Source organism: Sceloporus undulatus, chromosome 1 (genome assembly GCF_019175285.1).
Source record: "Sceloporus undulatus isolate JIND9_A2432 ecotype Alabama chromosome 1, SceUnd_v1.1, whole genome shotgun sequence".
Lineage (NCBI taxonomy): Eukaryota > Metazoa > Chordata > Lepidosauria > Squamata > Phrynosomatidae > Sceloporus > Sceloporus undulatus.
In genome coordinates, this window is record NC_056522.1 from 46,997,982 (window position 1) to 47,010,657 (window position 12,676).

The window sequence follows — 12,676 nt, forward strand, 5'->3', positions numbered from 1 at the left end:
TTGTTTTATTTGTCAGTTAATTTTAAACGTTCTTGGCTAAGAATAGAGGACTACTTTCCAAAACAGTTGCTTTTTTTATTACAAAGTTTATTTTTATAATAAACATACAATACACACAAAAATATACAAAACTATCTCCAAGCCAAATTTCACAAAGGGATCAAAGTTATAAGTCTACACAGGAATCCAAATAGCTATAGAATCCCTAATTTACAACTATTCACAAACTCTTCTAAATGATTTATTGATTACATCTTTCTGAAAACAATGTCACCAGCTCTTCAGATCTATCCATCACAGTCAAGTTCACATACTCAGTTCCCAGCTTGCTAAGCCACACACTTCAGCAGTTAAGAATGAACAAGACCACACACTCCATCACTGCTGTTCCCCTTGTCTATGTCTTACCACCTGACTTGATTAATCTAAAAAGGGAGTTTTCTAAAAAAAAAAAAAAAATCTCCCTCTCCTATTAGCATCCTGAGTTTTCTGATTAAAGTAAAAAATGGCAGATGCAGGACATAAAACTATGGAATATGCTATCATTATATATTACCTCTAGTATCAATGGTACCATAACTCTATAGTCTGTTGTGAGTTTGTCAGGCTATGTGGCCAGGTACTAGAAGAGCTGATTCCTGATGTTTCGCCAGCATCTGTGGCTGGCATCTTCAGAGAATGCTGGAATGAAAGTAAGTGGGGGATATATATATATATATTGATTGATTGATTGATTGTTTTATTTGTCAGTTAATTTTAAACGTTCTTGGCTAAGAATAGAAGGCTGTGTGACTCTAGGTTGGGAGGATTGATTTACAGGTTAATCTGTGTATTGTTCTGTTGTTGAATGGCAAGAGCTCAGGACGGGAGGATATACAAAGCAGATCTGAGTCTGCTTAATTAGTGATCCCATTGTCTGCTGGGAAAAAACCTTGATCCTGTGTGGTTTTCATTTGCATTTTGCTGGGTCTTAATTTTGGTGTTTTTCAGGACTGGTAGTCAAACTGTTTACTTTATTATTATTTATTATTATTATTAAACTTTATTTCTATAGCGCTGTAATTATACACAGCGCTGTACAAAGTCGGTAAAATTAGGAGTAAATAAAAGCCTGCCCAAGGCATACATTCTAAGATAATAACAATTAAAAGAGGAATAGATAAAATTACCATATAGAAAGGAAAAAACAGATTAAAAACATCAAATATCAAACAAATCACATCACATCAAATATTGTCAGACAGCCAGATAACAATCACAAATTCCCTGAGAACGCTTCCCTAAACAATATGGTTTTCAGCTCAGCTTTAAAGCTGGTTAGGGAAGTGATGAGCCGTGCATGCAGAGGAAGAAGGTTCCAGGAATGAGGGGCAGCTAGAGAGAAGGGACGGATCCGGGACAGGGCAGAGAAGATCCTGGGTTGAGAGAGGAGATTTTGGCTACCAGAGCGGAGAGTGCGAGTAGGGATGTAGGGAGAGAGAAGATCAGTTAAATAAAGAGGGGCCAGCCCATGCAGGGCTTTAAAGGTGAGTAGCAAAAGTTTGTACCTGTACTTTAAGGATTTCTTCTTTGCTATTGAAGCTCTCCAGGTGTTTGTGGATTTCAATGTGCATTCTGACCTGATAGTGGTTGGCAGGGTCCAGAATTTCAGTGTTTTGAAACAGCATTTTATGCCCAGGATGGTTTATAACATGTTCTACTACTGCTGATTTTTCTGGCTGATTCAGTCTGCAGTGTCTCTCATGTTCTTGATTTGTGTTTGGACACTGCGTTTGGTGGTCCCTATGTAGACTTGTTCATAGCTGCATGGTATGCAGTAAACTCCTGTGGCTATGTCCTTGGCTGAGTGCAGCATTTGCTGGATTTTCTTGGTCGGTTTATAGATCGTCTGGAGGTTGTGTTTCCTCACCAGTTTCCCTATTGTGTCTGTGACTCCTTTGATGTATGGAAAAAATATCTTCCCTTTGTGTGGTTGTTTGTCTTCACTCCTCTGGATTTTTCTGGGTCTGACAGACCTTCTGATTTCTGAGCTGGAAAAACCATTAGCTTGTAGAGCCCAGGCCAGGTACTGCAATTCATGTTTCAGGAAGTGGGGTCACAGATCCTTTTTGCCTGGTCTACAAATGTTTTTAATGTGCTTCTTTTTTGTCCTGGGTAATGGTTGGAGTTCTTGTGTAGGTATCTGCCCGTATGTGTAGGTTTTCTGTATACCGTGTGGCCCAAACGTTGGTTTGGTTTGCGGATGACCAGGATATCCAATACAGTGGTACCCCGGGATACGAATGCGCCGGGTTACGAATTTTTCGGGATACGAAAAAATCCCATAGGGATTTATTGCTTCGGCTTACGAAGGTTTCTTCGGGTTACGAAAAAACCGCGGCGCTATTTTCCGCCACCGGAGGGCAGCAGAGAGCTATTTTTCCATTAGCGCCTATGGGAATTCGGCTTACGAAGGTATTTCGGGTTACGAAATTAACCGCGGAACGAATTAATTTCGTAACCCGGGGTACCACTGTAATGGCAATGCTCCTTTCCTTTTTCCACTGTGAATTGGATGTTTGGGTGGATGTTGTTCAGATGGTTCAGAAATACAGTCAGATCTTCTTCTCCGTGGTTCCAGATGGCGAAAGTGTCATTCATATATCAGAACCATGTTGTGGGCTTTTGGGGTGCTGTTTCTAGGGCTTGCTTTTCAAAGTGTTCCATGTAAAAGTTAGCTATCACAGGGCTCAGAGGGCTTCCCATGCCTACCCCATCTCTCTGCTTATAGAATCCATTGTCCCCCTGGAAGTAGCTGGTGGTGAGGCAATGTTTGAACAGGGCTGAGATGTCTTTCAGAAAAAATTGTTGGATGTGTGCCACAGTGTTCATTATGGGGACTTTGGTGAACAAGGAGACTACATTGAAGCTGATTAGTATGTCTCCAGGTTTGAGTTCAAGGTTGTTAATCTTTTTCAATGAAGTGTGCTGAGTCCCGGATGTACTGGGAGGTTTGCCCTATTTGGGTTTTAACTGTGTGGCTAGAAACTTGGCCAAGTCATACAGTATGTGGGGGATCACTATGGGTCGGAGTGCAATGGAATCCTTGTGGCTCTCGAGAGGTTTCCAGTGGCTTCCACTGGCAGCGCCTTTTTCCCAGCTCTTTGCCCTAGTCATGCCTCCTCCCGTCCCCGGCCTTCTTCCCGGCATGTCTCCTCCATCCTCCTGGCCTGGCCTGCCTCTTCCATCCCCCAAGTCTCTCCACTGCGCAGCCTGGCCTTCCCCTCTCCGGCATCAGCCTTGTTCCAGTGCAAAGATAGTGGGAACCACATTCAGGGCCAAACTAATCATATATTTGGTTTGGAACCCAGTTTAACAGGTAAGTGGGAAGTAGGCCAAAGATTCTCTATATATAAGCATTTAGTTTTTTAAAACTTCTGTAGACTAGGATTTTTAATGTAATATTGTTTTATATTTTTGTAAACTGCCTCGGATCCCATCTCAGGAGAAAGGCAGGGTAAAAATCCATATTCTAGCGTAATCTACAATTAGTAAATCAACATTTTTCTCAACAGTGGAGAAGCAACAAGTTGCCAATATCTTCCATTCCACAAGAACTACATTTATGACATCACTTGTTCCACATTCAGAAGTAAGTGCATTTATTTAATTTTAGAGAATCTGGAGTGTTAAACACATAGGAAAAACAATGAGCTCAGCTCAAAGGCACCTGCCCAAACTGGAAATCTGAGTTCATCAAACTTAATTAGAGATTTTTGTTAGGCCTATTACCTCCTATGTACATTTACAAGAATGTGGCATAATGGAAAGAAGTCATTTACTGGAAGAATTATTTATAAAATCTGCTTCCTCCATTTAAGATTTTTACATTGTTAAATGACCTTGTGAAAGCCAATCTATACATTACAAAAGTATAATTCCTCATTCATACTGCAGGGTGAAACATATTCTGGAATGCTCTCTCAATATGAATTAGAAGAAAGAAAAAAAATGTTTTAGACCAGGCTAGTGCCTACCCTTCACCTGGCAGGAAGTAATCTTTTTCTTTACACACTGTTTTCAACTGCATTCTGGAATGATACAGTTCATTCTACTATGTTAAAATGCTGTCATCTTGCACTGCTGTTCATACAGTCGGCCCTTCTTATACACGGATTTTTTATACACAGATTTAAGCATACACGGTTTGAAAATGTTCCAAAAAAGTATAAATTTACCTTGATTTTCCATTTTTATAAGGGACACCATCTTGCTTTGTCATTATATGTAATGGGACTTGAGCATACACGGATTTTGTTATACACGGCAGATCTTGAAACCAAACCCCAGCGTATAACAAGGGTCCACTGTATAATTCAAATCTCATTATAAAATGCAACAGTTATTCTGTGTAAGAGCTCATTTGGAGAACTGCCTGATTTAGAGCTCGACACCCTCTTGTAGCACTGTATTTTTTGTTTAATGGATAACTGCTGGTTTTACTAAAATAACAGTTTGCTATTACAGTTCAACTGACAAACTGTTATTTTCAAGATACCCAAGAAAGGTTTCAAGTCAGTTTCCCAATCTTGTTTATATGATTTCTCCCTTGCACCTTTTCAGTTGGTCATCTGTATCCACAGATTCAACCATCCACAGCTATAAAATATTCAAAAAATAAATAAAAAATAAGTTGTAGCATTAGGGTTTCCATATTTAGTCTACTTCCTCACATGCATTTAGACTCTATTCCAAGGAAGCTATTAAAAATATTAAAGACTTAATGATAATAGAAAACATTTGCATTTCTTATATAAGGGACACCATTTCACTATGTCACTGTATTTAATGGGATTTGAGCATCCACAAATTTTGGTAACCACAGGGATTCCTGAAGACAAGGCCCACTGTATTTTGTTGTGTGCCCTCAAGGCAATTCCGACTTATACATGAGGTTTTCCTGGCAGGATTTGTTGAGACGAGGTTTGTCACTGCCTTCCTCTGAGGCTGAGAGCATGTGACTTGCAGTGGGTTTCATGGCTGAGCGTGGGAATCAAACCCTGGTCTCCAGTCATCGTCCAACACTCAAACCACTATGCCATGCTAGTATATATTCAAGTATATACACATGTGAAAAATCAATGGAGTACTCACAAATCCATTTATCAGCAACAAACACCTTGAATCTTCAGGTAAGCCAAATATATGCCCACATATAGACCTCTTTCCAATCACTACTGCCACTGTACTTCTACTACTACTACCTGTATAACTCAGTTAAGAACACAGGTGAGTTCCTGGAGATTACAGTGGCCCCTTGGTATCCACTGGGGTTTGGTTCCAGGACCCCTCATGGATACCAAAATCTCTGGATGCTCAAGTCCCATTAAATACAAAGTAAGTAATATGGTATCCCTTATATAAAATGGTAAATCAAGGTTTGCTTTTGGGAATTTATATATATTTTTAAAAATATTTTCAAGCCGTGGGTAGATGAATCCATGGATAAAGGATCCATGAAGAGGTCTGTATTTCTTTAACAGAAAGTTTGGTTACAGAGATATAAATAGCATAGGAATAGCTTCCAACACCAGAAAAAAGAGCAGTTCAACATGTCTCAGAAAACTATTCATATACACATGTGAAATGAAATAACCAGGTCAAAGAAGATTTCTGTAAGTAAACAAAAACATTTTCAGCTTTTTAGAGATCACTTGAAAGCTTCTTCTAAAATACATCCAGGGATGATTTTTTTTTTCTTTCTTTCACCAGCCCCCACTTTTCTTATGATTTTCATTCAGGTGGGCACATTTATAGATTTGTGCTTTTTGAACATGCTGGGAATAGGGATTTTTTTCAGTTCCCCCTCACCATCATCCAAGTGTCAATACTGCTAAAAAAATGTTATAGCTAGACAGAGAACAAGAAGAAAAGGGTGGAGACAAAATCATAAAAGTTGGATGAGACTACAAAGGCCATAAAGTCTAGCTCCTTCCCATGAAGGAATACACAATCAAAGCATTCCTGACATATGGCAATCCAGCCATCGCCAACCTGCTGCGACACCGGCCAAAAAAGGAACAGTCTTCAACTGTTCCTTTTTCAGCTACAAAAAAACCACAAAAAACACCTTTAGTGGCTCTTCCACAGCCCTGCAGCGGCTTCCCAGCAAGTTGGGGACTTGTGGCATGTAACCACCGATGCCTGGAAGTTGGCTCACGTGTGGGAAGCCAGAAGTTGGTTTCTGGGTGGCTTGTGTGCGCAGCATCAAAATGTTGCACTCTGAAGCCGCCAAACAGCAGAGCAAAGGGGTGGTCTGTATCATCCCTTAGTGAATTGGAAATAATTCAATAGGGCTAATAGGGCTATTCTAGCTGGGACTGGAAATTGAATTCAGTCGGATTAATGGAAAGACTAGCAAAACAGTGTTCAACTTCACACCAATGACTGGCAGATTCATTTCATCTAGACCAGTGCTTCCCAAACTCTGGTTCTCCAAGTGTTTTGAACTTCAACTCCCAGAAGCCCCAGTCAGATTGGTCAACAGTCAAGAATTCTGTGATTTGAAGTCCAAAACATCTAGAGGATCAAAGTTTGCGAACTGCCGATCTAGACTATGGTGGGAATTTGCTTCAGTGAGAAGGAAAATCTGCTGCAGAACACTGGGGGTGGGGGGCACAGTATTGAGTCCACCTTATCCAAATGTTTGGGACCTGAGGTGATTTGGATTTTTTCGGTACAGTATTTTGGAATACCTACATTTGCATATACAGTCCTCTCTCCGTTTTCACGGATGATCCATTCCGGATCTTCCCCTACAAAAACAGAAAATGGCATATTCAAGCCCTATTTTAACCCCCTCCGTTCACCTCCCGCAGATAGTCAAGGGATGCAGATCCCAAGTCCACGAGAACAGAGGGAGGACTGTACATACATAATGAGAAACAGAATGGTTCCCCGATCAGCAAGGGGGTTAAGTAAGGCTGCATATATCACTTTATCTATTCAACCTGTATGCAACAAACATCCTATGCAGAGTCCACTTCGATTCAGAGGCAGGCATGAAGGAAGAGGAAGGAACATTAACAACCTAAGATACACAGATGACACCATACCACTAAAAGAAACAAAGGCGGGTTACAGACCGCCATTAGGGACATCCTGAGGACGTCCCAGTTTGAAAAAGGGGCGTCTCTTCCAGACGCCCCTAACCCTATCACAGACAGAGTCCGTGACAAATGGCGGCGGCCGTTCCACACGGCCGCCGCCATATTGACGTAGCAGACGCTATGCGTCTGCACGCCGTGCCCAGAAGTGGCGCCATGAGTGCGCGACTAGCGCCTCGCGGCGTCTCTTCCGGGGCCCAGGAAGGAGTGCGATTTCTGCACTCCTTCCTCGGAACGTCTGGGAGCCGCGCGGTTTAGCCGCTGCGGCTCCCGGATGCTGCAAGCGGAGGTGGAGCCAGACCGCCGCAATCCAGCGGTCTGTAACACGCCAAAGACATGAAACAATTACTGCAGTCAAGAAATCAGAAGGTTACAATTTGCGTTACAGATTCCATGGATACATGTGGTACAACAAGCTGAAGATGGACAAAAACTTTGACCATCATTTTGTAAGATGCTCCCTGTTTAAAGTGTGGAATAGGATAAAAAACCAATTTTATAAAGAACTACCATCATGGACATCCTCACAAGAAGTATACTTATATAGAACTAGAATCAAAAATGAGATGTAGGTAAGATACAAAGATATACTAAACAAAGGGAGCGACAATGAATATACTATGAAACCTATGAATCAACTACAGAAAGAATTATCAAATATAAACTGGTTCGTATATAACCAACTGACAATACAGTTTAAAAAAGATCATAAAGAATTTGGAATATCAAAAAGAAAAAGTGAATTGGACCATATCTTCTTTAATAAGGATGGAGCACACATCACCAAACTCTACAAAACACTGAAAAAATTAGACTTAGAACAAGTAGCCAAACATTCAATGATACGTTGGGCAACAGATATTGGAAGAACAATAAAACTAGAAACTTGGGAAAAATCATGGAGAGAAACCAACAAATTCACTTTATGCCAAAATGTGAAAGAAAATTATTTCAAGATGATGTATCGTTGGTATATGACTCCAACAAAAAATAAACTTGATCTACAAAACTGGAAAGCTAAATTGTTGGAAATGTGATAAGATCGAAGGAAACTTCTACCATTGTTGGTGGACGTGCCAAAGGGCTAAAGCAGTGATGGCGAACCTATGGTACGCGTGGCAGTGGTGGCACTGAGAGGACTCTCTGTGGGCACATGTGCCGTCACCCCAGCACAGAGTTTACCAGAGTTTGTTATTAGAAAGCCAGAGGGACATGGCACTTTGCAATAAATAAGTGGGTTTTGGGTTGCAGTTTGGGCACTTGGCCTCTAAAAGGTTCACCATCACTGGGCTAAAGAATATTGGAGGAAGATACAAGAAATGATGACTGAGATGTTACAAATAGAAATACCACTAAAACCAGAATTATTTTTACCATATTGAAAAAAATGTTCAATAAAAAGATTGAGAAATTCACAAAGATTCTTTTGTATGTGGCGACATGCGCAAGAATTCTCTACGCGAAATATTGGGGGAAAAACAAACACCAACTAATGTGGAATGGTTGGTGAAACTAAGAGAAAACATGGACATGGATATACTCACCAAAATAATGAAAAACGAACCCTCGAAAGAGGCAGAAAATGATTGGAAACGCTTGATAGAATATGAGAAAAATTCAGGATGGAATTTAAATTACAAAGAAAGATTAGAAAAAACTAAGGGAAATCAAGGAAAACATAAGAACATAGATACTGTAAAAAGGTTGTAAGATATTACACATGAATAATTTATGCTTTTCTTTAATAGACAACTTTTCAGTTTTAGTATTAACAAAATAAGAGAGAGAGAGAGTTAAATATACATTTATCAATTTGTTTGTAAAAAATAATTAAAAAAGAGACGGTTTACTGTTATTAAATTAGTTTGCAGAATCAGGAGAATCATGTTTAACTTCAAGGACATGGATTTAGCAGTAAAGATAAGGAAGATTTAACAAATCAATGAAAATTACAAGAAACTGTTATGGTAGGTTTTTTGTTGTTTACTGTAAATAATAATAATAATAATAATAATAATAATTTGTTTTATTTATATACCGCTATTCCAAAGATCATAGTGGTGAACAGCAAGTAAGCTAATTAGCAAGTAAGCTAATTATGTACATATACATCTATGTTTTTGTATGTATATTTTTAATTTTTTTGTCCTCCTTGATGTTTGTCTTTTAATGGTGTGAATTAAATTTAAAAAAAATTAAAAAAGAGATCAGAAAACTAGAATTGGGAAGGGCAGCTATGAAAGAACTGGACAAGATCATGAAGTGTACAGAAATAACTCTGAACATTAAGGTGAGGATACTCCAAGTCACTGTATTCCGCACCACTATGTATGGATTTGAGAGCTGGACAGTGAAAGTTGATGGTACCAGCTTCTTTCTTTCAGTTAGGCCCCATTACAGACGTGCAAGGGTTGTCTTGGGGTGTCACTTACAGATGCCCCGCAACCCTAGTACATATTCCGTATGTCAAAATGGTGGTGCCCTCTACAGATGGTTGTCGCCATTTTGACGTGATGGATGCTTAGCGTCCACACGTCACGGTGCACTTGTGACGTCACGAGTGTGCCATTGGTGCACTTGGGTTTCACAAGTGGGCCAAAAAAGAACCCGCTTTTTGCGGGTGCCTTTTCTGCCAGCGGGAAACTGCGCAGCTTATCCGCTGTGGTTTCCCGCCGATGAAAAAGGAGGTGCTGGCAGAGCATCTTTTTAGGACGCTCTGTATCGGACCTTAGTCTCAAAGGTGTTACAAGATCCATCTTATAGGTCTATCCCTGGACTTTCAACTCTATGCCATTCCTCTGAGGAAGTAAAGTATAGGAAAGCTCATGCTACCAGTTTCTTTCGTCCAGTTAGTTTCTAAGGTGCTACAAGATCCATCCTATAAGTCTGTCCCTGGGCCATCACCCTCATTTATCTGAGAAAGTTAGACTCAAGTCTAGGAAAGCTCATGTTCCCAGCTTATGTTTTCCAGATACCCTTAAGGGTGCTACAAGATCCCTTGGCATAGTAATTTCCCAGACTAACATGGCTGCCTATGCCTGTGCTAGGAATGTCAGAGAACATGATCTCAGCCTCGTCTCAGGTCCAAAACACATTGCAAAAATAATCCATTTTGAGACTGGTTTAACTGCCCTGGCTCAATGCTAGGGAATCCTGGGAATTGTAGTCTATTGTGGCACCAGAGCTCTCTAACAGAGAAGGCTAAATGTCTCACAAAACTACTGGCTCAATGCCCTGGCTCAATGCTAAGGAATTGTGGGAACTATAGTGTTGTGAGACATTTCAGCTCCTCAGAGAGGTCTGGTGCCACAATAAACTGGAGGAGGAGGAGGAAGTGCTGGTGGTGGTGCATCCTTCTAAACTGCTCCGTTGCTAGGCTTGGCTTCCCCCACTTCCTGTTGTGAGGAAGGAAAAAACATCCCAGGACAGGAGGAGTAGTGAGCAGACATGTCCTCCTTTTCCAGGACATCTGTCCTTCATTTCATTCCCAAAAGTCCTCCATTGTGAGCAGGACGAAGAAGCATGGGTTTATATTTCCATGAATGCTTTTCTAGCATCCTATATTTTTTCTTGAATGTCCTCCATTCTGCAGCACCTTGTCCTCCTTTGCAGCAAGGACATCTGATAACCCTCTACTAACCTTACAGTTGCTGCACAGCATCCTCCCTACAGAAGTAATCCGGTGTAACTTCGTTTTCACAGCCATGGCTCAATGCAACAGAATCCTGGGATTTGTAATCTGTGGTGGCAACAGCACTCTCTGACAGAGCCAGGGCAGTTAAAGCAGTCTCAAACTGGATTGTTTCTGCAGTGTGTTTTGTACCCAAGTCTATGAAAGCTTATGCTACAGTGTTGTGCACTAGATAGTCTCAAAGGTATTACAGGATCACTTTGCATACTGATATTCCAGACTCAGGTTGCATCAGCACTTCAGAAATAATTCACTTTGACCTCGCTTTAACTGCCATGGAATCTTGGGATTTGTAGTCTTTGGTGGCAACAGCACTCTAATGGAGAAGGTTTACATGTCTCACAAAACTACAATTCCCAAAATTCAGGACTAAGAAGCATGGGCTTACACTTCTATGTTCCAAAACAAACTGCAGAAATACACTTGTCCCTCCACATTTGCGTCTGTGACTTTTACAGATTTGATTATTCACAGATTTTATTAGTATGTTCTCTTCAGGAATATCAAGGTCCTCTAGCACAACTCTACCAATAGATTCCTAGAGAGAACATTCCACTGAGCATTTGTAGCTCCTCCAGCACAAATCTAGGATCAATGGAGTTTATCAGACAAGGGAAATTGGAAGTATAATCCAATGGCAATCCAAACGCAATCATGGGGTTTAACGTTATTGCGTGATAGACTACCATACGCAATTTTGGGCAATGGGAAGCTATTTTTGGGCAATGGGAAGTCAGTTCGAATGCAATTCGAATTCACGTAAATTCTCAGAACTAGCAAATTCATGTGAATGCGTTCTGGCCCCACTTTCTTTTCATTTGAAATTAAGACAAATTCCTCCCGTGTGATAAACTCCAATGTCTGGCAGATATTGACCACAGAGTCGCTCTGGAGGGCCTAGAGATTCCTAAATAAGTAATAAATAAAACTTTTATTTTTATCCCACTTTTGTGATGAGAAAATCAAAGTGTCTCACAAGATATTAAAATATCCACATTTACAACATTATGTCCCAAATTCCCCCCCTTAAAACAGGATTAAACATGTTACAATTAAAATATCTAGTAAAAACACAATAAAAAATACAATGAGGACCAAGCGGTGGGATAATACATGATGTGGGGGGCAGTCATTCTGTGGCCGGGCGCTTTTATTCAGGAAAGGCCTGCCGGAAGAGATCTGTCTTGACAGCTGTCTAAGATGGCAATTTGGCAGATCTCGTCCTGCAGGCCGTTCCATAGGCGGGATACAGACCACCAATTTGTATAGTGGTATAGCGGTAACAAAAAAATATAGTGGAATAGAAACAATGTGGCATAGAATCATAGACTTGGAAGGGCCATCCAGTCCAACCCCATTCTGCCATGCAGGGACTCTTACTGTCAGGAAGGTCCTCCTAATGTTGAGGTGGAATCTCTTTTCCTGCAGTTTGCATCCATTGTTCTGTTCTCTGGAGCAGCAGAAAACAAGCTTGTTCCCTCCTCAATGGGAACAATCATATCATCTCTTAATCTTATTTTGTCCAGGCTAAACATCCCCAGCTCCCTAAGTCGTTCCTCATAGGGCAAGGTTTCCAGACCCTCCTTTGGACACGCTCCAGTTTCTCAATGTCCTTTCTGAATTGTGGTGCCCAGAACTGGACACAATATTCTAGGTGGGGCCTGAACAGAGCAGAATACAGTGGGACTATTACTTCTCTTGATCTAGACACTATACTTCTATTGATGCAGCCTAAAATAGCATTGGCCTTTTTAGCTGCCGCATCACACTGTTGACTCATGTTCAACTTGTGATCTACTTGGACTCCTAGATCCCTTTAACACATTCATACAGGTGAACA

General features: G+C 40.7%; 1 protein-coding gene across 2 annotated transcripts in view; it reads right to left on the reverse strand.

Moving 5' to 3' along the window:
- The window catches only part of LCLAT1 (lysocardiolipin acyltransferase 1), a 110,221-nt gene that overhangs the window by 96,512 nt on the left and 1,033 nt on the right, over positions 1 to 12,676 (reverse strand). The window lies entirely within an intron of this gene.